The 26,791-nt window shown below is 43.5% G+C and overlaps 1 pseudogene; it reads right to left on the bottom strand.

Annotated features, from left to right (window-relative positions):
- Positions 1-5: 5 nt before the first annotated feature.
- On the bottom strand, positions 6-26,791 carry LOC114777483 (low-density lipoprotein receptor-related protein 1B-like; annotated as a pseudogene).

Raw genomic sequence — 26,791 nt, 5'->3', positions numbered from 1 at the left:
TGTCCCCCACAGTCGTCTTCCCGGTCGCAACGCCACACCTCGGGGATGCAGCGTCCATTGCTGCAGGTGAAACGGCCGGGCTGGCACGACTGGGCTGAGGTGGAAGGAAAATAAAAGTGTGACAGTAAATCCCCTAGGATTGAAATCGCCACAGGAGGCGTGTGTGAGATCCATTTGGATCATATCAGATTCTGGAACCAATCCTGCTGAGCTTATACCAGAAATGCTAGACAACACAGGACCGAAAAATATGTTCTTCTGGAAAAAAACTTTATAACTTCACAGCCTCACCCACACTCAGGGTTAACCCTTTCCATGTACTCTCATTATACTTCATAATATATATTAAAGAATGTTCTGTCCTGATGGCCATGGGTCTTTATTTTCTTCTGAGGGGTCTTCAGGGAGCTGGCATTTGCTATACTACTACTATGCATACATTAGCAATTACACCTGCATTCATAAACTATCAAAGTACAGTCTAGGCACACATAACCTTCATAAAACACCAACTAAGCTGAAATTTACATTTACATTTGCATGTGTGACATTAAGTTCCAAGGACATTTCAGTATGTTTTCATGTTGATTATGACCAAATGCCCAATAATGAATGCATTTTGAAGGTTAAATTGTTAAAACCTAATGTAAATACAAATAACAGAGCTGCATGCTAGTGCGGTGAAGTGGTCTCCAGCCCTAAGGTTGTGAGTTTGAATCCTGGTTCGGACCTTGTGTGTGCAGAGTGTGCATGCTCTCTCCGTGTTGGTGCAGGCTCACCCTGTACTTCCTGCCCTCCAGATGCATGCACACTGGGTGACCTGGCAACTCTGAACTGTCTGTTGGTGTAAGTGTGTGAGCGAATGATGTGTGTATATGCACCCTGTGGCGGGCTGGCCACCAGCGCTGGGTGAGTGCATGCCCTGTGCCCAGTGTCCCGGGATGGGCTTCGGCCGAGTAGGCAGTGATAGAAAGTCAGTGATAGTGAATATAACTGACCGGACTGTGGGTCATTAAAGAAAATTAAGAACCATTAGTGGCTCATACGGCGCCAGACAGAACTGCAAATGTCTGCATCCAGACACACACACGAAAAAAATTAACCCGCAGGTCAACACCTTGTCATATCAAGCTGTTCTTGTCATGTCAATATGTTGTCATGACAACATTTATCATTTCTGCCACAGCATTCCATTGATCGCACAAAGCTTAGTCATGCCCAAGAGTCTTGCCGCTGGCAGCTGGCCCAGCGTTCTGACTGCATTGTATGTTAGATTTTTAAAAAAGCAGGCGGTGATAAGTGCTCTTGACACTCAACTCAGTAAAGAGAAAGACACCTCTGTAGGGCGCTCATCTCCTTTGAAATGGTCTTTCCAGAAATCACTGATCATGGCGTCGGGATGTTCTTGTTCTGTGAGTTGTGTAGTGGAGCAGGGGGGAGACCAAGACGGGTTCTTTGATGTGTCAAAGCTCAGCAGCAGTGTCAGAATCAGAGGATGGCATTTTTTTGTGTCTTAAGGGCAGAACTTCATGGTGAGATTAGAAAGCACAGGTCTAACATGTTGTTTCGTTGTTTAAAATATATGTAGCTGAAATGACAATAAAGCTCACTTGAAATTTAACTTGAAATTCTTTATTTCTTTTAAACTCCAATGCACTGTTCGGTTGGAAAGAACAGGAAGAATGGACTTTACCTGAACAAGTTGCATTAGACTCATCCTCATTGTCCCCACAGTCGTTGGCTCCATCACAAAGCCACCTCTTGGGGATGCAGCGGTTAGATGGGCATTTGTAGTGGTCAACTGGACAGCTGTGGTTATCTGACATAGAGGGAGATTATCAAAAAAAAATCTGATCCGTCCCGACAGGTACCATCCCCACTGACTGCTCCCTGGGTGCCTATCACCAAGGTGAGGGGTTAAATGAAGAGGTCAAATTTTGTTGTGTTCACTGTGTGCTGTAGGCGTGGTCTTGAAATGTCTATAGCAGAGATTGTGTTTGCAATGTCCACCAATAACAGTGGACAGTGAACATGGACATTGGCTTTGAACATCAATGTAAATGGAAGGAATTGAAGGAGCAAGTCGGAAGCAGCATGCTGTACTACACTTGGGTGGAGCAGCACAACCTGACTGTGCTCGCGTGAACATTTAGTCTATAGTACCTATCCTTTCCGTATGATTCGCTGCTCATAAAATTGTTTTCAGTGATTGGTGAAAGTGTTTCGAATGTTGTAAAATGTTTTCATGAAATGTTAATTTGATTTTCAAATCTCAGCCACCATCATCATCAGAGGATGCGTTTTAATTAGTGCGAGGCAGACGTGAAAATGTGTGCAGCCGAGGTGAACTGGAAGCTATCCTCTGGCGATTATGTTTTAAACCCGCTCATTTCACTGCACATTTCCTCTCCCTCTTAGCCTATCAGCCTTGAAGCACACGCAAAGGTAAAAAGCTGTACTTGTTGGGTCGGTTTCTCTCGGGCTTGGGCCAAATTCTGAAAAAAGGTCACAGCTCTACACCTGGTTGAGAGTTATATTGGCAGTAATGGCTTTAAATCCAGAATGAGGACATGTGGTGCAAACGTTTCTAAAGACATCTTCTGGATTTGCAAACACTCTACATCTAATGATCTCAACATAATGATCTCGCGCTTGCACTGGTTGAATCTGTTAAGTCCAACTACCCTGAAACACAGCTATGTGGTAGTGATCTCATCTACTTTTAATTAATGTAGGTGATTAAATATTGCGTATCAGCATTCAACTCCTGGAATATAATGAAAAAAAGAACAAGTTTGAGGCATATTAAACCTCAGGAGCTCCCCGAAGAACAAAAAAACAGACTTTGCCAGTTTAGCTCATTCTGGTAAAAGATCACATTATAGTATTTCTCGTAGCGGAAATAAGTCATACTCCCGCGGTGCAGAGCTTTCTTATTAACTTGTGAGCGTGGGATGTTTCGACTTCGGGCACCGTTTCAGGAGTGAGACAGACCGAGCAACTGTGCCACGTGATCGAATTCAGCAAACAGCTTCCATCACACTGCGTTTCACAGCCATGTTGCACATGTGAGGCTGTTTGTTCTAACATCAATTCTCACATTAGCAGCCATAAGTTCATAACTTCCATCAACGTGTGAAATGCATCAGCCCCTGCCCTGGAAATCTGCTGGGCTGAGCTCGCGTTGGCACTTCACAGACTTTGGCTGCGGTAAAAAAACATGCACATCCAGCGGAACGCTGACAGATACAATAAGCCACGGAAACACCGTCGGATTAGCAGGAGAGACTCACAGCATATGCTGGTTTCCTCATCGCTGCCATCCAAGCAGTCACCATCTCCGTCACACTTCCAGGACAAAGGGATGCAGCGCTGATTCCGACACTGGAACTCGTCACTTCGGCAGTGCCGGGGTCTCGTCTCACCTGATGAAGCTTCGGAGACGAATTTCAATTAAAAACATAGAACCTGGTCCAGCACACTCATCTCACGTTGTAAGTTGCTCTGGATAAGGGCGTCTGCCAAATGCCATAAATTTAAATGTAAATCTCATGATATCAGTATCCCAGTGGGTAGGGAATTGGATCCGTCATGGGCAGGTTGCCGGTTCAAATCCCAAAGGTGCCACTGGGGTGCAGTACTAGGCACTGTACTTTTCTCTCACTGGGTGTACGTGTGTGTAGTTATAATATGTAATTCTCACTAATGAACTTAATGCTTTGCTTTAGAAAGCTGATATCTAGCGTCGGCCTTGACGCGGCACAGTTAAAAGGACAACAGTAGATCTCGGCAGCAGCACTTTTATCATCTAGAGAAATGCGGCGTTCGTCCAAAACGCACAGATTAGAGAGGGAGGTCAGCCGGGCCCACCTGAGCAGGTGACATTGTCCTCTTCCAGATGCTGGTTGTCGGCGCAGGCACACACTCTGCCCCCTGGGATGGCCAGGCAGAGTGTACTACAGCCTCCATAATTCACGCTGCAGGCATTGTCACCTAAGAGGCAAAAAACCCCAAAAAACTTGTATCATCAAAGTGTATTTTCATTAAATCGTGTTTTTCTCTTCTTAACCTGATTTTTTTATTATTATTATATATATAGCTTTTGGTAAGAGAAATTTTGACATGAAGCAGGTTCTCCTTGAACTGCACAAGAGGCCAACGTCACTTTGACGCTGTCACAGTGACGTTCCTTGGTCCCTGACCCTCTCAGATGTTCAGAGGGACGTTCTTTTCTCCGACTTGAAGTACGTGCCACATATGCGGTACATTCCACATCACTTACAATCGCACGTCAAGTGAATTATGGGCAACGCCGCTGAAGAAACCCAGTTGACTGTTCCGCCGCTGCAGCAGAATAATTGGAGTTGTGGAAAACGGCAACCATGATCAAGGAGGAGGAAGACGAAAAGAAGAGCCTTTTTTGTCCCCTCTTTCTTTCCTTCCCAAGTCACTGTCACATTTTAGTTGACGCATGGGGATAATTGCAGAGTTTCATTTAGTGAGGGGCTCAGAAGCAGCGCCTGAGCCAATGAGATAAAGTCCCCTCTGCTTTGTGAAAGCCAATCCGCGATACTCGGCGGTGAGGGGGACACAATTAATCTCTCCGGTGACACAAGGTTTTTTGGAAGAATGACCAGGCTGAATTCACCGCAGGACACTGAGGCCCCGGCGCATCAGGCCTGCGGATATGTAGAGCAGAAACCTGCTCGGATGTTTTGCATGTGGCCGGGCATCATCTCTCGGGGGCTCCGTGCATTGTAAACATGCTTTGTAATGCAAAAATAAGATAAAAAAAAAAAAGGCCAGCGAGGCATACTCTGCGCCGCTCGGTGCCGCGAACGTGGCAAAGTGTTGTGTGCACAGACGGAGGCAGAACCGCGCTGAACCGACAGTGGAACTGTCAGGCCCTCTTTTGATCACCAAAGACCGCGGGCCGCTCTGAGGAAGCTGCTCGAGGTGTGCAGAGAATGAAAAGCTGGTGAGGAGGAAGGTGGCGGGGGGGCGCTCCCTTCTTCTGTCGGCACGGCTGGGTAGCCGGGCGCCCCGCTGGGCGCGGGCCCTCCCCCTCTCTGTTGTGACTGGCGCTTACGAGAGTGGATGACAGTAATCAGCCTGCCCTGCGCCACACATCTGCGCAGAGTTGAAGAGCCTAAACAGAGTTTTACCCCCGCTTCACGGGATTACTGGGACACACCCCACTGCGCGTCAACCGGCGGCACCGCTAACAGTCAGCTCGGCTCTCTCCAACAACATTAGCGGCCTAATTTGTCATTGTAAATCATGACACCACCCAATTACCATTTACCATCAGAGTAATACAGTGTCAGGTATGCTTTCACAATAAATACTCATAATCGGATGTTATATAGTACTATATATATATATATATATACACACACACACACACACACACACACACACACACACACACACACACACACACACACTATACATGTACTATACTATGACATGTAATTTGCAATGCTACGCTATACTGGAGGGGAGTGGAACTTTCTCTTCACTGCATGGAAAATGTGTGTTAATGTCACAGACATAATGCCATCTTAACCCTTTCCAGTTGGGCCCCGTTGGAGCCAACAAGTAGACAGTAGTCAGGATGCAAAACATCCAGCGATGACCAGCTGTACCAGAGCACAGGAATCCACCACAACCACAGGGTGAGTGACCCCTTTTGACCCCAACAACACTACTTACTATAATATAGTACAGCATACTTTAATTTAATGAAACAGGGCTCAAAAACCTGCCACATAAAAGAGCATAGATTGTTGGCGTTTAGTGCTATGTTAATGACACCTGACCCTTTTTCTACTGGACCTTTATGCACTTAAAGCTCATTTGCATTTTGATTTCATGCTGAACTTTGCCCAACTGTAAAATACTATGATAAAATTGATAAAACTGATAGTTGAATAATTCCATCCAAACTGAGTGTTGTTAAAAAAAACCTAAAAGTTTAATAAAGACACATATGAAACGATACTAAACCTTTTCATTTACTAATTTTCCACATCACAAATGATTAGCAAATCTGCTGCCAGATGTTCAGTAAAGCTACGCTGCTCTGCCAAAAAAAAGGGAATATTAAAAACAGGAACAGCCATTCTGCTTGGCTAGCAGCTGTGGTACCTTGCTGGGCCTGGGCATCAAACACACAAAGGCCAAAGAGGGGGGGTCTCTCGCTCCTCAGCAGGGTGACGTCACCAGACGTCAGGTCCAGCTGGAAGATGGAGCCGTTCATGTACTCCGTCCAGAAAATGGAATTCCGGTAGTGAGAGATCCCAAAAGGATGGTTCAGCTCCTTGCCATTGTACACCACCTGCAGAAAACAAAGCGAAGGCGTGTGTCAGCACAGCACCCCAGAAAGAGAACAATATTACACTGACAGATCCTACAAAAAGGCTGGGAATGTAGCAGACGCCCTTATCCAGAGGGACTTACAATCAGTAGTTACTTGTTGGTGGACACGATGGTAAGGAGTTGGGTTTGAACCTGTGACCTAGTGGTCATTACCCACTTGGCTAAAAACCATCCTCACTTTTCACTTTTCTATCATGACTTTTAGGGTGGTTAATTTAATTTAAAAAATGATTTTTTTTGCATGTAATATTCTTATCATGACCTTGAGTTACAGTTTTGTATCATGATAAAAAAGTACATTTTGTCCTTAAAGTACATTTGTATCTGTATTAATATATGCAAGTTCATATACATTATTCTTACAGACATTGACACTTTCTGCCAGCCAAAAAAAAATTACACATTTCCACTCCTTTCACTATAGCAACTCACTATCGCAGTGGTATTGCAAGACAGCACAAGTAACTTCAGGAAAAATCTCTTCAAAATCAATATGTAGATGTTAAAATGTTTTAAGCATTACATATTGCTCTTTTACACAGTTCATTAGTAATCAATCATCTCTCTACATCTGTATTAAACACACCCACCATCCTCCCAGTGCCATTGAGGTAGATCCTCTCTATGTGGTCATAGTAAGCATCACACCAATACATGGTGCTGCTGGCGAGGTCCAGAGTGAGGCCGTTTGGCCACAGCATGTTGGATGTCACAAAAATTCGCCTGTTGGAGCCGTCCATCCATGCTTTCTCGATCTTGCCAATGCTGTCGTTCACCTCGTCCTCCTCCCAGTCGGTCCAGTACATCCAGCTGACACACACAATTGCACAATTATTATTATTACGGAAATTCAGACATTAAATTTTAAATCAAAAAGGCTTATTCTGTCTTCTGACATCCGCAGAGAAACGTCTGCAGGTTTGACCCATCTGAATAATGACTCTCAAAGGTAATTTGCAGTTTAAACAGTGGGAGAGACTATTTCAGAGGGCCCAGAGGTGCTAATACAAAGCTCTAGTCTAATTGAATATAACTAATGCCCTTACAACAAGCTGTTTTTCTCAGCCTAAGGGAAATACGTTGATTAAGCAAACAATTGGCTATCCAGCAAGATAAGCAACAGACAAACACTGCCTCAAAATGTTAACCAAGTCCTCATAACAGACCCTGCTCTCCAGACCCTTGTCTCCTTCTGGATTTGTGTATTGTCATTTTCTAGATTCATTGTTAAATATCTTATTCCTGTATTATGAGACCTGCTACTTAGACCGACGTGTAAAAAAAAAAGTGACTGGGTCAACATTTTGACATGATCCCCTCTCTGGTAACTGTGCTTAAGGGATTTGATGCCTAGGAGTTCTTCTGCAGGGGTTGCATAATCTGTTTCAGCCTCATCAATGATGGAGTTGGGGCTGCATGTGCAGTACATAAAACAGAATGTGATAAAGGGGTGAATCTGCCCCTCCGTGTTCCTCTGCATGGTCTTCATGACCCCCTGAATAATTCAGCACGCAAACAGGAGGGGTTCCGACTGCCATTCGCAAAAAACTGCGAGGGCTGTCGAGGAAATGATTGTGAGGTATAAAATGGAGCGAGATGGGAAAACGAAGGCTGGCTATCAGGCAGCAAGTGAAATATATTGAACATGACGACTTGTTCATGGATCAATAAGAAAGCTGCAGTATGAAATGAGCATCTTAAATGGAAATCTATAAACGTAGAAAAAAGTAGAACTGTCTGTCACTATATGGTCCGTCCCCCTTAAGCTACCACCCCTCTACAGGCTTACTATTGAGCCTCATATTTGATGGATACAGCTAAAGTTCACATGAATATTTGAAATATATTGTTGCTTGATAGTGTATGCTATTGTAGAAATTGGAACCTCTGAATATGCTGCCAAAATAAAAATCTAAATATATATTTATGTATACTTTGACATCAAATGTGCAGCTGAGGCTATCAAGAACACAGAAAGCGGAACAGAACTTCTATTGAATGCAGTTGCATCACAATTTATGATTTTTAGCTTTTGGACTTGGGTTTTGTTAAAATGTTTTAAATGTTTAAAGTGTAATAGTGAGCATGTGGTGAGCAATGTGTCCTAAAATATCTTCTGAAAATTTCATTGTAATATTTATCCACATTTCATAACTTGCACAACATGTTATGAAATGTCCATTCAAATCTCTCCTCCGTAGAATCATTTGAATTATTGTGAATTAATTGTATGTGGCAAGTGCATAAGATCATAAAACACTCCTCAATAATGGGCAACGTCATGCCCTTGGGTGGCATAAACATGTAAATGGAACATGGAGTGTTTTGTATTGCAGTTATGGGTGCGGTCAGAAGGGAAGCCTGGTTGACATTGAGACCCGTGAGCCCTCCCTTTTGCAACTGTCACAGCAGAGTCAGAGTCACAGGGATGAAGCATGGCGCATGCTGCTTCACACGGCCCGGTGTCTCCAGTGGCGGACGTCTCTCCCTCTCAACCTTCCCTCTGCACTGCGTGTGCCTCCGCCGCTTGGTAACGAGTGGGATTCAAAGGCACTCGAGACCCAGATGTATAATCATCTCCGCGCAAACAAAGAGCAGCGCAGAAATATTTCTCATTATTCACTCAAGCAAAACACCCGCATTCAGCACATCTAGCATTATACCGACCATTCACGTTGATTGCATTGTAAAATCATTTATTATTGTCTTTTTTTTTTTATTCAACTTATAATTATGCAAAGCTGAAAGGAGACTGTTTGAACAGACAGCATAATTACCTAAACTAATGAAACAATGGTGCCATTTCTTCCTCATAATTATAACAAATCCATTAATAAAAGCTTTATCTCAAATGAATTGCAGAATATGTGCACAGACTCCAGCACCTCAAGACCCTTGCAAACTTCCTAAATGGAATTAAATTCCAGAAATTCAAAAACAGGCTTTTTTTTCCCTACCTCTCGACAGCGGGTGAGCAGCCGTTCATTAATAATGTGTACACCCAGAGCCTGGGAGTATTTTTAATAACAGGGAAACGGTTTCCTCATATCTCCTCCAGCCTCTATCTGCAGCTCCCCGGCTCCTCTGGATCCACGAGTTTCCCTCGCACCCAGTGAGGGCGATAATGAGATTGGCCCCAGGCCATCAAACTCACCCCCTTAACAGCCAGCGCCATGGTAGCTCACCGCTAACCCACAAAATCAAACTGCTTGTGTACATTTACTATCCGATGAATCGCCTCTGCGACGTCGAGGAGGGCGAACTAACGTCTGTATTCTGACTGTAATGAGGATTCCTTTTCCCGGACAGGTGAGATTATAGTGAGATGAACAATGGGGCAGGCACATTGCTGTTTCTGCCTTATAGTTCTTTCTGTTAAAATCCTAAGCAATTTTTTAATATCACTGCTAAAATGCTATCACATTCTTATCCAGATCAGAGCCAGAAGCTATAACCTATCATGGAGGTCTTTGGGAAGAAATACATGTGTGTCATGGTCCGGTCCGGTAGGGGCTACTCCGGGTCTGGAGTTTGGAGTTTTGTGTTTGTCCTGTGTTCCTGATTGTGTTCACCTTTGTATGATTGTATAAAGCTGCCTTGTTTGTGTCTGTTCACCATTGGGTCATTGTTTGGTGATGTTTCCCTCGTCCTGTCCACCATGTATTAAACCCCTGTTTCGTGACATCGTGCGTATGTGTCCTTCTTCCTCGACATGTCCAGTCATCTTGACACTGTGCCACTGACAATTCTCCTAAGCACCATATAAACACCAGCAGAAAGCACCATCGTGCCATCCAAAACAGGGAAACAGCAGTTTTTATAAACATTAAGAACAGGCAAAACATCAGCAAACAAACCACAAAAACTTTGTTATATGAAATACAAATCCTTTCATCTGTAAGTGCTGTACTCTTCCCAGATCTGCATAACATTTGGAGATTTGGATTGAGAGTTGAGATGAATTTTTAGCTGACTTACTTACTTACTTACTTACTTACTTACTTACTCCAGAAAACAAAAGCAGTGCATAGAGAACCTGTACATTTTGTTATCGGGTTCAAAGGTAAGTGTGTTACCCACTAGACATTGTATGTAACATCTGAAGGTTGTACCTATTTAGAGGATCCACCACAATAGCCCTAGGATGGGACATGTCTCCTTCCAGAAGAGTTTTTCTGGTTTCGGAGGCCCTGTCCAGTCTGGCCACACTGATGGTTTTCCTGTATCCGTCATTGGTCCAGTAGAGGTTCTTCCCAATCCAGTCCACTGAAAGGCCCTCCACGTTGTCAAGGTCTACAAGAAAAAAAAGTTAAAGACCATGCTAGTTTTGTGGTAATAAGTGCATTCTTAAGTAGCTGTGTGTGAGCAACACGCTGATTACCATCACTCAGTATCGTTTCCCGGCTGCTTCCGTCAATCTTGTTCCGACCAATCAGAAAACTTGTTGTGTCCGCAAAGTACACATGGCCTGTCTCGGCATGGTAGTCTAAGGCCCTCGGGTTCACCAGGTCCTCGATTGGAACCATGTGCTCACTGCTCGATTTGACATTCATGTCCAGGCCCCGGATGACCCCGGGCCTACCCTTGCCGTAGAACAGGAAGAGGTCGGTCTTCCGTCCTGCAGCAGACGAAAAAAACAACAATAAAAATGAAAAAAAAAAAGTTTTCAGTTATTTTCCTGATTCATCATGAGAAATAATGATCTTTTTGTTGCTTATTTATGGCGAGAATGCGGCTGACTGAATCTCCTGTGATAGATGCAGCAATCAGAACCACTCTTCTCTCTCAGGACAATAATTAGCGTGATGGGGATTCATATATCAGACGCTGACAATGTTATTTTTTTATTGATTGAAGCTTTTGTTGACATTCATTTGATTTAAATGAATGAATCTCCTGTTGTCGGGCCACATGCCGGCAAAATCGAGGTGACAATGATCTGTTGGACGGAAAGGCACGGGACATAAATAACTCGATATGACGGCAGGATGTGAGAGAGCCCAGGGAGGTGCCGCGGTGGGGTCTCTCCACCGGCCCCCCGGAGATACGAGGAGCGAATGTGAGGGGGGGGTGGTGAGAAAGGAACGTTCGCACACTGTCAGCCACCCCACCCAGGAGACTTAAACCCGCTGTGGGCGAGACCACACAGGCGTCCTTTCCATTTATCATCCCGGGCAGGAAAAAGCCAGGCTACCTCGGAGACAATTAAACACTTGAGACCCAGATATCAAACAACAGGGTGACTGCGGGTGACAGAGCCATTTAGTACAGAGTCTCATTACGCTGGAACAGGGGGAGGAAGGAAAGGGGGTGTCTTTAGAACATCTGGGCGGGGATATAATCTGACACGTCTCGGGGAAGCGCCGCACTCCTCATTAGCGTCTCAATTCTCCTTCCCCTCTTGGCAGTCAGCCACATAATGCCCATAGATTGGACAGGACCTTGAAGCAGCAGACCCTTACAATGGCATCATGCTCACAATAATTCACACCTATGGCGGTCCAATATCAACAAGTGCTCGTCTTCATCTCTGTCGCGATGCACTCCATCCAGCTGCACTGTCACCCACGCCGCCATCTCAATTACCATTCCACCCTCCCAACCAGCGGAGGTGACAAGAGAACACTGCAGTAGATCATGTAGCAATTTACGCGCCGCACTTCTGATTCTATTTACGACTGGCGCATCACTAGTCAACGTCTTCATCATGTTTCCTGTTTAAAGTCAGATGGAGACATCAGTCCATCCATTCTCTATACACACTTGTACAGTTCCAGGTCGTGTGGGGGCAGGAGGAACAAACCCCCAGACCGACCACTTGTCAAAAAGGGCCAATTAACTTGACATGTCATGCGCACTGTGATCAAAAAATTGGATTCGCATGCTCACAATCCGAGTAGTGCTGCGGCCTCAAGCCTCCAAGGCCATGGTCTCAAACTGGGTTATTGTAATATTGTACAGTGAGTTTCTGCCATCTTTACATCCCCCCGCATGTGGACAAAACCCAAACAAAAATGGAGCACCCAGGAATGGAACCCAAGTCTTGTGAAACAGCTCAGCCCAGATAGGCACATTTCCCTCCCAATTAAGCAGAACACCGCGCTAATCATGATTAATAACACGCTGTTAACTGACGCTTGCAGGACTGTCCGTCGCTTCCCAGACTGAAGCCCGTTCGACAGCGGCAGGTCCGGGATTTGTAGCTCCCTCTGAGCAGGCAGATGTGGAAACAGCCGCCCGGTTTTCCATAGGGGTCGTTCTCACAGGCGTGGCCCTTTACTAAAGAGAGAGAGAGCGAGAGAGAGAGAGACATGTTTTCCCATTGCACAGACTCACAGTTAGCATGTTTGAAAAAAATGCCTGCTCATGCACAACGGTTACCACAGTGAGACAAACTTTCCGCCTTTTCTCATGTGGTTATAGTTTTTGCCTACGCTGGATATTTTAGCTGATCTTGTTAAAGTGTGTTTTTTTTGTTTTTTTTTTTCCTGGAGGTTAAGCTGCACCGGCTGCCAAAGAGGCAAAGTCAGACACACACCCACAAAAAAAAACATGTACAGTGAAAACATGAACTTTAATTTACCTTTAGGCTGTGTGAGCTTGTGGTAAACGTGTATGACTCTCGAGTTCCCCACACTGGTTAGCGTCTCTGGATCTGTGACGTTAAAACGATGGATGCGTAGGATGTCCACCATGGATCCTTTTGAGTCTTCCGAGTGGGTGGCGTACAAGTAGCTCTCGAACACGGATAATCCATAAAGGTATGAAACCTAAAACGAAGAGCAGAGTCTGTCCTAAAGCCCCATGAGATACGCTAAATTCAACATAGAACATGCTGGTGCTCCACTTTAAAAAACGACATCCTGCGTAACATTGCAGGATGCTTCGCTGAGCTGAACATCATTTTGAGGTCTGGTGCCGGTGACAGCCTCGCTGATAGACATCTGTGCTTGGTGTAATGTGAATGCTAATGAAGGCCAGAGCCATAACAGCCATGTTTTCCTGTGGAAAGAGCCCAGTGGCAGGTTGTGTAGGGCACAGGAAGTGCAGGTGAACGCTGGTAGAACGGCAGGGTCACACCGAGTGCACGTTCCTCGGGGGACATCCCGCGCCCACCGTACCGACACAGGCCCTGTACCGCGTTTACGGCGGTGACACTCTCCACCCCCAGTGGAGGCGGACAGGGACTGGTGAACCTTGTTGACGGGAAACGCACAGACAAATCCGCTGGGCTTTGGTCTCACTGGCGGATGGGGAAACCACGTCGAAAACAGGAGCAGGCAACCAGACAGACAGCGACCAAGGAAAAGAGCGGAAAAACCACAACTAACATAGCCTTTCAAGGATGTGTCTGAATTTTCACTCTGTGTCAAAGGACAAAAAAATATCCCAAAACATTATTATAGTTAGATATTACTAATTTATTTGTATTTTTCTAATGCCTCAACATACTCTATTAGGCTCTGTCTTTATGCTTCAAAATCCTTTTGGTTTGCCCCTCATGTACTGAGCAACTATAAATAACACCCCTAATGCTCATCATACCCTTAATCTGCCCCTGACAGCCATCTATTTTTTTTTTTTTTTGTTTAAACCTGGCCAAAAGTGTTTGTACTGCCATAAGAATTTCACTATCAGATATCCTACCTCTATGAATGAGAAGAGGCAAACCCAAACCTCCAAAGAAGCCAAGTTTTCCACTGACCTGAGGGCTCAGTGGGAGCCACATGCCTGCTACACAAAACTAACATGGCCACACATGAACACATCTGTTTTAGCGATTCTACAAGCCTTGAGGGTTGTATTTCAATACGCAAAGGCAGCTCACTCAGCACCGGCAACAGATTATTATTTTTTTTTTTTAGCTTTTTTTCAAACACAGCTATAGTTCAAACTAGGGAACTGACACTGGGAACTGTAAAGAAGCCAGCAAACACTCTTACACTCAGTCCATGTGCAATTGATTACCTTATGCTGAAGTTGAGAATCAGTATAAGAATTGGCTCTAGGTTCCAGACCAGCAAAGTTAAACAACCACGGCAGAGTTGGTTTTGCAACACCAGCACCCTTTTGAAGTAAAAAAAATGTGAGCGTGAGGTCAGCCGAAGCTGCAACATCCACGGATGTCAACGCTCGTGAAAAAGAGAAGACAAGGAATGGGAAGGCAGGGAGGCAGGACAGGAGAACAGACAAGGAATGGAACAACCTTACATTGAGTCGAGGTGAGTAGAGCCGGGTCTTTGAATCGCGAGAAGGCATTCAATGAGCTGAGCAACGGGAGGCGGCCATCTTGTCCTTTTATAGGAGTCGCGTCACCCCGTTTCAACGGCGCAGCATAATCGCGTGACAATTTGCAAGCTCGATGCCAGGTAGCATGCAATCATGTTGTGACAGTGTCCATAATATCCTAAAGACTAATGAACTGTAATACCAGTTCTAACGAACTATTATTGGGGAGCGTCGGCCAGCTCATTACTGTCTGCTCCGCAGTGGGCTCGTCTTGTCAGGCGGAGCCCTAAGTGAATGTGGAAGCTCGACTCCGACTCCAGACGGGGTTTTTGGACCTGGCTGTTGTTTTGGTTTCATTATAAAGGACACAGAGTGCTTGCACCGCTCTCACGCGCTTCTTTCTTTTCCTACCCACAATTCTTTGTTTTAACCCTAGCACGTAACATGGGTCACACGTCATTTTGGACCATTACACTTTACAGAGCAAAATACAGCAAGATTTTGTTACTTTTCATTGAAAGAATCTGTCAAAAGCTATTCAAGTTTAAAATGTCTTGTTTTGTAGGATGTTGGATATGACAGATCACCAACATACCAGACAAGTATAGAGCAAAAGCCTCACTTGCCATGGAAATGAAATGCGTTAGCGTCTCTTGTGCAGTGCATTGTGGGCTCACGCTGATGAGCACCATTAAGCCAAGAACACCTGTACTCGTACAATAAGCCCTGGCTTTTTTCCCTGGTCCCTTTAGCCTCCTCATACAATTAAGAGAGACACAGGGTTATTCTGCAGAGGACTACTTTTGAATAATAATAATCCCTCATTATCAGTCTCATAAGTGCACTTGAGGAAAAAAATATATTCTAATGTGAGTCCTTTTAGTGCAACCTCATCCAGAGTCGGTGTATTCATTAGGACTAATTAGTCACCGACCAGTCCTGTGAAATTGGGACACCAAAAAAAACACACACATTTCATTTTATCTGGTTACTGGGCTCTAATTAACCCTTAGCACCTTAGACAGACAATGTCTGTTCTCTTAGCTTCCGCACAGTTGTCCAAAAATGAGTTTCAGGAACTTTACCCAAGATAATATTCACAGCAGCAATCATTGCACGGTGGTGGTTATGTCTCCAATGAGCATGTGAGTATGAGCAGGGCTGAGCCTGTCGGTTCAATCAGGCCTGCATTGTGATATCTGGCACTCACCTTGGTCCCCTGGATGATAGTGTGCCTGTTCCTTCCATTGTAATCCCACAACCTCAATATATATCCAGATAGGCGTCGGCCCAGTACACTAGTTTCTGCAACAGATCCAGCGCCAGCCCTGTTGGCTGCTCCACTTTGTAATCCACAAGCCTGGTCCTGTTGGTGCCGTCCATGTTGCTGCGTTCACCACCTTCCCCATGTTTCCGTAATCGGTGAAGAAGAGCGTGCTGGAAGACGGGGCGAGATTTACACACAAATCAAGCAGGAACATGTGGAAAATAATGGTCATCTTAAGATCAGAACATAGACATCCAGACTGGGACTTTGCTCCAACCAGCCACTTAGCTTGTGTAGTGAACAAAATTCCAGACTGGCTGTTTGCGTCCTGGTCTCAAAATGTCCAATATCCAGGGTTAGAATTTTCACAATCAATTATTTCCCTCGTACATGATATTTGTAACGATGCACTGGCCAGTTTCCAAATTGCACCTTTTCCAAGCTTTCAACAATTGAACAAACACACTGCCGGGTTATGGTAATAAATCAGAACAGCAATTTGTCCTCCTGAATGCATTATGAAGTGGAAGCCATTTTCGTGGTGTATCAATAATGCATTTTTATCTGCCCTAAAAATGCTTCAAATTGAATTAAGGAAAATTGAACACTTAAACTCTAAACTTAAGTAATATAGATTTGCAGTTGTCATTCAGACATCACATTATTAGAATTATTAAAATATTTTACAGATGTTTTATCCTTCCTTTGGTTGAAAATATGTGTTCACCAAAATCACTACAAGTAGTAAGACCTTGATGAGATTTGATCAGGTTTGCAGGAAAAATCTAGTCAAACCATAGAAAAGCACCCAGATTCCTACATTCACAACACACCATATTGCCAACAGGAGGTCTGCACAGCCGAGTTTACAACTTCCGAATCCAAAGAGTCAGAGATTACAAACCAGAATTTAATTAGCACCATGAGAACTACCCCTGCCTTTCAAAGGGCCCTAATTTCTCTGGAGAAATATATGTGATGCACAAAGGCGATGACGAACTTTATCATGTTAAACAGCATTTCTTGCTGAGAAACTGCTGTTTTTATTGTGTTTTACTTTTCCAGACTTTCTCACATGCCCTCTCTCCGCTCAAGGACTTCTGAAAAGCTCTTTTGAAACCAAAACCACGGAGTGCATGAAATGACCCTTGACAGTTCTGAGCTCGACTGAAACATTAGAAACAGAAGCTCTGGCTACCGCTGCCCACCTACAGCCTCCTACACCTCCACCACCCTGCCAAAACCAACGACAAATTAATCATGAGGCGAGGGTGAAGAAAACAGTAATTGGAAGTGAACATGATGGGCTGAATTTTGATGAACTGCCTGTAATATCCACTCCACTACCAATCAAACACCAAAAGAACTGAACCAGCTTCTCTGCCAATCACTTGGACACACAAGCTAATGCCCTCTCCAAGACCTCTGGACCAGCAAGCGAGAATGTTGGACTGGTGGGGCAGAACACACGAGGAATCCTCGTAGCGGAACATTATGTAAGCACAACAAGAGCAGTGAGTGAACGCAGGACCTTCAGCAAGGTTATGCAATCACACACAACTTTTGTAAAGCAAGTACAGTGCTGTCCTGCAGGTGATTAATCAAGTTCAATACCAGTCAAAGTTCAATACCAGTTGAACCAAGATTAATCAAGTTCAATACCAATCAAATCACCATTGGTTATGGAGACTATGATGGAATATGTTAGATGAATAAGTTTCTTCAGAGCTTGATTTCAAGCATTGTGATTGGTGAACTGGTAACAATGACATTTGTGAACATTGTTATATAGTACTTCAAAACTAAATTGTAGTAGATAATTAGAAAACAATTAGCATAAATATGTAATAACCATATCAAAACCCCAATGTATTCTAATAAGCCTTTTTTCAGAATTAATTTCTAGTTGCTTCATACACATTTTGCCTTTTCCTAACCCATCTTTATTGCAGTAGGAGTATTGCACTATGCTGGAACCTCTACAATCAGACACATGATTATCTCGCTGATGAAGACAGAATGCCTCTACTGCTGGCTGGAGGTGACTGCATACACCAGTTCCTGTCAGGGCAGGAAGGTAGGCGGTGAGTTTAGTGTACCAGGGGCCTTGAAAAGTGAATGAAGTTGGTTCTCGAGCCTGGATTTCTATGCTGCAGCTGCTGCTTGCTCTCTAATTGGTCAGACATGGTTACAGATGTTTGTGTGAGGGAGGCTGAGAGAGCAGGAGAGGTCTGTCAGCCCAAAGCAATGGAGTGAAAACAAAAGAAATGTCGAATTTTTTGCAGCTGCAGCCCAGCACGAGGCCTGCTGTTCATGGGAGCATTTAGGCTCTGAATGCACCCCCTCTAACTAAAGGAGGAAAAAAATTATAATATTGCTGCTCAACATTGTTCTCTAATTTGAACAAGATATCCCAAGACAAAAAAAAATCGAATAAATAATTTAATAATATTTTATAACAACAGGTGTTTGATTATCTGTGTTCAATCTGTTTATTCAAGAGCAGGGACAAAAAAGCCAAGTTTTAGTTGATTTCTTAAGCTCCCAGACCTACTCACATCCACTTGATTTTTTAGACAACTTCAGTTTCGTTTCAACGAGACAAAAATAATGAAAGGCTCAATAATTAAATTTTTTTAATCTTCATTATTTTCACAAATATATTTCTGTAATTGCTTCTCCAAATATACTCATAGCACATTGATTTCATCAGCATAGGTCAATGGTGTTAATTATCACAAAGCAAAATTGCTTTCTTTAATATTATGATATTATAATTCAGCAGTCCTACACCCGAAATAGAACTGAAAGATTTAGTTTTTGCTGACCATCCACTAATATCTCATATTATCTCAAGGTCACTTTAGCTCACACTAAAAAATATGAACAAAAACATAACAGCAGTGATGGACCCATAATTGGAAGGTTGGTGGTTCGAATCCCGAACCACCAAGTTGCCACTGAGCAAAGTACAATCCCCACACACTGCTCCCCGGCGCCTGTCATGAAAGTGAAGTGATTGTCATTGTGATACACTGTAGCACAGCACACGGTGACAGAAAAAACTTGTCCTTTGCTTTTAACCCTTGTTGAGCAGTGGGGACCCATGACAGGCGCCCAGGGAGCAATGTGTGGGGACGGTGCTTTGCTCAGTGGCACCTTGGCCGATCGGGATTCGATTTGGCAACCTTCTGATTACGGGGCCGCTTCCATAACCGCTCGGCCACCACTGCTCCTCTATGGCTGCTCACCATGAGTGAAATGTTTCGTTGTGTGCACTGTGTGCTGTGCTGCAGTGTTTCACAATGACCAATCACTTCACTTTCTTCCACATGAAAGAGAACAATGCTCAACAGAAAATAAAAGTTTTGGTGGGGAATAGTTGGATATCAGTGAACAGAGACAGTCTATGCCATCTCAGGGTGCTTTTAGCCTGGGAAGCTCAGCTGAAGCGTCTTAATGTGTGTCATTCTGTTTCCATGAGGGCACTGTCTGCCAAGACAAGAGCTCACAAACTCCAGAAAAACAATGCAGACAGAGAAAACACATCCAATGCCAGGCAGGTTTATTTAATTTTAGACATCTGCAATTGTTAATGGACCTTGTTGAGTCTGGGTCTAAACCTGTGGATTACTGAGGCGAAGGAAAAAGGAGCACCTCGTTCAAATGTCCGTGCCATCGCCTGCCACTGGGATTTAATGGGACAAGTTCAACATGGAGACCAGAATCTAAGGTCAAAATGTAAGCACATATACCTGGTAGGTACCAGAAATGATTAACATAATCCTTCTGCCATTCTCACCCCCCAAGCTGCTCTTCAGCTCGCTAGTCTTTCAGAGCCCTTCACCATCTTTCTTTGCAGTCAAAGTCCTGCAAAAATGAGAATTCTGCAGGGGCACTCTAGACACAAGGTTGCAAGATAAATGGCTGAATACTAATGATGGTACAGACTCTAGGAGCTGTCTGGAGCGGCGGCTGCAGTGCAAATTACACAGCCAGACACGCCTGGGATGTAAGAGCAAATATTTAGTTGAACATTTGAGCACATTTTATGAATGTTTGAAAACCTTGCAAAACATGCCTTTCCTGAAGCCTAAGCATCTTAAATGATGATTGATTAGCATTACCGCAGTGTGCAATTGGCCCGTACGATAGCGCTAGCGAAAGATACTCACCCCATTAGCGGATCCACGGCAATCGCTTTGGGGTTCACCAGGTCAAGGTTTATTATTGTGATGCACGTCTCCCCATCAGCACTGCAGACAAATATCCTGTCGCTCACTCTATCCACAAAGTAGAAGTTTCCAGTGAGCCAGTCGATTGCCATTTGCTCAATATCTACAGAGGAAAACAGGGGAAAAGACTCACGATATAAAAAAAATGTTTCCCATTACCCACATTTTATAAATTTGATCTCAATTGATGCCATTTCTCTATTAATACTTATACATTTCCTTAATGATGGGAACACTTTGAGAACCACTGGATTCAGTTGATGTTCATGCATTGCGTACACAATCATGGCTTTGTAAAGCTGAGTTGATTTGTAATGTTGAGGGATTATGTTCTTCCCTGTTTACAACATTGGATGTGTCTTACAGAAAAGTCACAAAAGAAAATGCATCCTCTTTTATTTACACAACACAATTACGGTTACCAAAAATAAACCCGTATTGCAATAATTGCAAACCAAAAATTACTAACCGAATCCTTGCTGTCATGTAAAAAAAAAAAACAAGAACCTGGCTGCCAACCCTAACCAACCCTAATATGGTTACTCAACAACCTTGGTTACTGTGGTTACCAAACCACTGGTTGCCAAGGTTACAAAGAAAAATCCTGAATCTTTACTTTCATACATTTTGTTATGTCCGGATGTTGTCAGGCCGTATGTTTCCACCTTTGTGTGTATGTCTCTCTCTCTCTGTTTTTGTGTGTCTTTGTCTTTTAGGTTGCTGTAGTGGGAGGAGTTTCCTGCCTACCGGCTCTGCCTGCTGCTGAGTGATTGGCTGCCACAAGTTTTAAAAGGAGACCTCCGACTGTCTTCGTCAGGTCTGCTAGAGATCTTGCCCTGTGGTTTGGTTGTGTAGTTTTGATTAGGTTGCTCTGTGTAGAATTTGTTGCCCCTCCCTCCCTTTGTTAGGCCTCTGTAGTGTGTGTGTTTATTTGTGGTGAATGTCTTGTTGGTTACTTGTATAGCCTCACTGTAAGTTCATTTTTGTACTGTTTGTTAGCCTTTGTGAGTCTCTCTACATGTCACGTTCCTCTACACCCCTAGACGAGGATGTGACAATATAAACTCTGTCATTCCATTAGGTTTCCAAGAAATTATCTGAATTGGTAATGTTAAATTACAGCTGCCAAACCCCACTTACTATCATTGTGTCTCTGAGCTAGACACTAGAACGTGGAATGGCCAGTGGTGTAAATTCTTCATGTGTGTGAGGCCTGATAGGGTGGTAGTAGCCTAGTGGGTAACACACTCGCCTATGAACCAGAAGACCCAGGTTCGAATCCCACTTACTACCATTGTGTCCCTGAGCAAGACACTTAACCCTAAATTGCTCCAGGGAGACTGTCCCTGTAACTACTGATTGTAAGTCGCTCTGGATAAGGGCGTCTGATAAATGCTGTAAATGTAAATGTAAATAAAGCATGAGCATGAACACTAGAAAAAGGCACTGGTACATTTAGAATTCACGACCATGAAAGAAAATCATAGCATACTCAGTAAAATTTTCTAAACATGTCAATGGTCTGCACTACACCAATGGACATGTGTAATAATTTTAATCAAAAGGCGGCAAAAGTTATTTTATTTTTATTTTTCACAGAGAATTAATTCGATGATTCAAAATGTCTTGCTGCAGCAATGGGCAATTTATGATCCATTGGTCAGTCTTTGTTAGAAGCATGCTTCTCTATTGGTGTTTAAGCCCGCTGCCACCATAACTGTCATGCTCTGGTGACTTACTCTGCAGGCTTTGTGCTGTCTTGATTTCCCGGTCTCCCCAAAGGCCACTAAGTTTCTTCAGCCGCGCACATCGCAGCCGCCCGCTCGACTCGGTGGATGTGACCCAGCACACTGATTCCTGGTTGGCGTTTAAATCCAAGCTGAGAGTCCCATTTGTGTCCAGACGCCGGAGAGTTTGAAGAGTGGACCCGTTTATGTGTGTGACCATAATATTGTCTGAGCTTCCTATCAGGAGCACTGCAGGACTCTCGCCAGGCACTGAGGGGGAGGAATGAGAAATCATTATAACTTCTGGAAACAACCAAAACTCCAGCATGAATAATACCCTAATTCAGCGGCGGTAAATATGCAAGTAATACAAAAATTCCATAAAATATTAAACATATAGGCTCTATATGCAGGCTTAAAAACTATTTATTGTGAGTTGTGGAACTAAATAATAATCCCAACAAACCATTAGAGAAGAAGCTTGAGTCAATATAAGATTTTTAAATCAACACTTTCTACATAAATGGTCTTGTTTTAGTCAGGAAAGAGAATAATATTCTAATATTAATTATTTGTCCTAACCTCTTAGCATGTAAACACAGTCTGTGTGCATAAAATGTACAATGCTAAATCATTTAAACAGTACCAGTTCTAGATTTAGCACATTTTAGCTGTTTAGATAGAAACAGGGCTCTAAATGGCAAAGCATTTGGAGAAAAAAAATGCACATACTTATTTGTAAGATATTTGCTAAGGCTTGAGAGAAAATGAAACCAACTGCCGTATTTTGAGGTAGCTACTGAGTAATTCTGTATTTCAGACAACAATGTTTTTGGGATTAAAGTTTTCTTGACAGGAAAAGATCTGTTCCTGACACCTCATCCAAAGCAGATGCCATAATTCATCCAGAAGAAAAGTTCAATGGTGGGCTAGGACCCTAGCAAAGGCAATCCATCAAGTTGTCCCTCTCTACAATACCACTGCTCGTTTTCATTGGCTGACAAGGCATATGTATTCAAATGTCAAAAACGGGAAAAAAGGTGTATTTATACAGTTTCCCCCCTCTCTGTAAATAATTCATATACTCATATAAAAAGCACCGGGTACAATATGATTAAAAACAGATGCAAAACTATACAGTTATTCAAATTCCCATGAGACACATCATGCATCCAGCAAGCTAGAAACACTGACCCCAAACATTCAGTGCAGGAAATGCACACAGGACGTATAACTTTCTCAAAGAGTGGAATAACACAATAAATAAGCACAATTAATGAATGACAGTGCAATGCTGGCATGTTTTAAAGGTAATAAAGCACATCACAGCGCACCCTCATTAGCACTGGGACACATAGTAGCGATGCCTTTCTCCGTGCATTCGAAGACTTTCTGAATAAATAAATCAATAATACAAAACAATCCGATTAAACATGTGCACATTTAATGGCTTTTCATCATCTGCCAGTCTTTATCCGATGGCTAGGGAGTGAGGAATCTGTTTAAATTTATATGCATGAGGTTCTACAACTAATGGAAACCCCATAGTTACCTCTGCGCCGCAACCTCTTTCTGCTAAATTAATATTAATGTAGGTGAGCATGGGGTTCAGTTAAGTTTATGGGTAATGATATTCAGTTTATTCCTAGTAGGAAACCAGTCACATTGATTAAAAGCAAGGCTGGTGTTACTTGCATCAGCAAGGTGTGCTGCGCCTTGAGCTGTTTTCCGCGGCGCGCACTGTCCCTCACGTCCCATTCAATTTATAATACGTATGCAGCCGACCCGTGGTGCAGAGGACCAATTAAAATACAAGGGCATGTGATGTCTTTATGTCAAAAATAAAGAAGAAAACACCTTCAAATGACGCCGACTTTCAAGGAACCGACTGAGGGAGTTGGGTAACAAGTGCACTTTCCTTGAAGCAGTTCATGTCGCCAGGACACGACAGGAACTCCACTGGCTAGAATTTCAATGACATGTAAATGTCCCCCACTTCTCATCGTGCCTGGGACACACCTTGGAACTATATCTTCATGTACGATTTTTTATGGTGCAATTAAAGACCCTTGTTCCACATTCATATGAAAAAAATGACAAGAATTTGTCCCAAAATTGCGGCCCATGCCTTGAAAGCCCTATTACAACGGGCACAGATTTTCAGGATAAACTTGATTGGATTTCTCACTGCGGGAGATGAGCAGCTACAGGCTGTTACCATTAGGCGGGCAATCATTGAGAGGCGCTGATAAAGTTAGGGAATGGCTGTCCTTCAGGGTTGCCTGGCTGTAAAACTCATGCTTTGCCTAATCCCCGGTGTCTTTGCTTATCTCACTCACGGGCAATTCAGGTTCCCACGCCACTAAGCAATCCTGCTGCAATGCAGCAGATTTCGCCGAAATCTGGATTTAGACCGTTATTAAAAGGTAGCTCATGTATACAGTTCAGGACAAAAGTTTGGACACAACCTGGCCTCCACAGTCACCGGACCTGAACCCAATCGAGATGGTTTGGGGTGAGCTGGACCCCAACAAGTGCTAAACACCTCTGGGAACTCCTTCAAGACTGTTGGAAAACCATTTCAGGTGACGACCTCTTAAAGCTCATCGAGAGAATGCCAAGAGTGTGCAAAGCAGTAATCATAGCAAAGAAACTAGAATATAAAACATGTTTTCAGTTATTTCACCTTTTTTTGTTAAGTACATAACTCCACATGTGTTCAGTCATAGATGTGATGCCTTCAGTGAGAATCTACTAATGTAAATGGTCATGAAAATAAAGAAAACACATTGAATGAGAAGGTGTGTCCAAACTTTTGGCCTGTACTGAACATTTAACTTTAAACCAAAGAAAAATTAATTACTGAAATGATTAATTAGTGAATTGTGAATAAATGAAAATAAATATATAAAAGCTTTGCATGTGAATCAGCTAGTCCTATCATTCCACTCTGTACCACCAGAGGTAAGATCATGCTGAAGGTCCAATTCCTGGCAATTAACAACTAATTTCAGTGTATGTCTCCATTCATCCGTAGAATGCTTCAGAGGATACGTAGACCGCCTGAAAAGGGTCCTTCAAATGCTGCCCATATCATCGGATGACTTCTGCACAAGAAATATAAAAAGATGAAAAGTCTTTAAGACTGAGGTATACAATGGACTATGAGCCACCCAGAGAATGGACCACTACAACGTCTCTGTTATTGACTATGCGTAAAGTTGTCATTAGTTTGAGCAAAGTGATGTAGGGAGGAATCCATGGTAACCACAATTAAAATAAAGGCTGCCATCATTTATTTTTGCCAGTTTTACTTCTGACTGCAGAGTAAAGCAGCCTAGTTAGGTTAATATGGACTATGATAGACATATTGAAAAATTGTATAAAATTATAAAAGCTTAAAGTAGACTTTTTATTTAAGATATACAGGGTGGGCCATTTAAATTGATACAATTTAATAAAATGGGAATGGTTGGTGATATTAACGTCCTGTTTGTGGCACATTAGTATATGTGAGGGGGCAAACTTTTCAAGATGGGTGGTGACCATGGGTGGTGACCATTTTGAAGTCGGCCATTGGATCCAACTTTTGTTTTTTTCAAAAGGAAGAGGGTCATGTGACACATCAAATTTTGATGTGTTATTTACAAGTTTCTGACCACTTATAAAATGTGTTCAATGTCACAACCATTCCCATTTTATTAAGGTGTATCCATATAAATGGCCCACCCTGTAGGTTTGTTTAAAGATAATTTTAAGGCATTAACTGTCTACAAGGCATCTATGTTTTATCTTATTCACTGAAATACTGTATGATGCACAAGAAAAATGGTTACAAAGTGCATTCATTTCAGGTGTCATTTTATCAAGGCTGTAACATTTAAGTCACACCATGCTGTTTCAGATAAACAGTAGGTCAGTTCTCAGCATATTCATCTTGCTGCCTATGTTCTGACACGTAAGGTGATTTCCTAGCGTGTAGACTACTTAAAATAAAACCCGCTGAAGAAAAAAAAAACAAGTAGCCACTGGTTGTATGCATAAATATGGGGAGGAATTATGCAGATGTTGTGTTATTAATTCATCACGCTCTTACCATGTTTGGCTTTGCAGGATGTTCTGTCAGCCTGCAGGGCGTACCCATCTGTGCAGCTGCATCTATACGAGCCGTAGGTGTTCATGCAGGCCTGGCTGCAGGATCCGTACACGGCGCATTCATCATGGTCTGCGCGGGGGGAAAGGAAGGAAGAGTTATTTGACAAATTAGGTGTGCTCAAACCTGACCCAAATACATAAAGCCCTACTTAATGTGGCCCCCGTGCGGAGCCCTCCGAGCACTGGCACCTCACACCCACCCAGCCCCGGTTTCACCCTCAGGGGCTCGGCGCCTTTTAAGGCCTCTGGCGTTCCGTCAGCGCTGCCTCCATGGCTGGCGATTAGCAGCAGGAAATGTTTTAACACGTTAAAAAAAATAATAAAATAACGATTAACATCATTTCGGAGGCTGATTTAGCCAAACCAAATTGTAGAGGAATGGCGTCTGAAAGGTGAACATTTCACCAACCAGCAAAAACTACACGCCAGGGAAATAAGCCGCCCTGACATCGTACAAATGAGACACCGCATAAATTGAGCGAAGACCCCCCGAAAACACCCTCCAGCACCTAGGGAGGGAGTCGGTGCTGCGTGTCAGGTTGCCGGGGCCGGGAGTGAGGTGAGAGAGAGGACACCCTGGGGACCGGAGGCTCTCATTGGCAGCTTTGGGCGACTCATCCATTTCACGTACCTCTGCAGCTCTTGCTGTCGTCTCCCACCTCGAAGCCGTCGGCGCAGAAGCAGAACGTCCCGTTCCTGGTCATGATGCAGCCGTAGCGGCAGTGCAGCTCGTGGCAGGCGGACAGGAGCTCTGGGTGGGGTAGAGGAACACAGGTTTTCATCTGACTCGCTACCAT

This window comes from Denticeps clupeoides, unplaced genomic scaffold, assembly GCF_900700375.1.
Source record: "Denticeps clupeoides unplaced genomic scaffold, fDenClu1.1, whole genome shotgun sequence".
In the NCBI taxonomy this organism is placed as follows: domain Eukaryota; kingdom Metazoa; phylum Chordata; class Actinopteri; order Clupeiformes; family Denticipitidae; genus Denticeps; species Denticeps clupeoides.
This window is presented reverse-complemented; position numbering and strand designations above follow the sequence as displayed.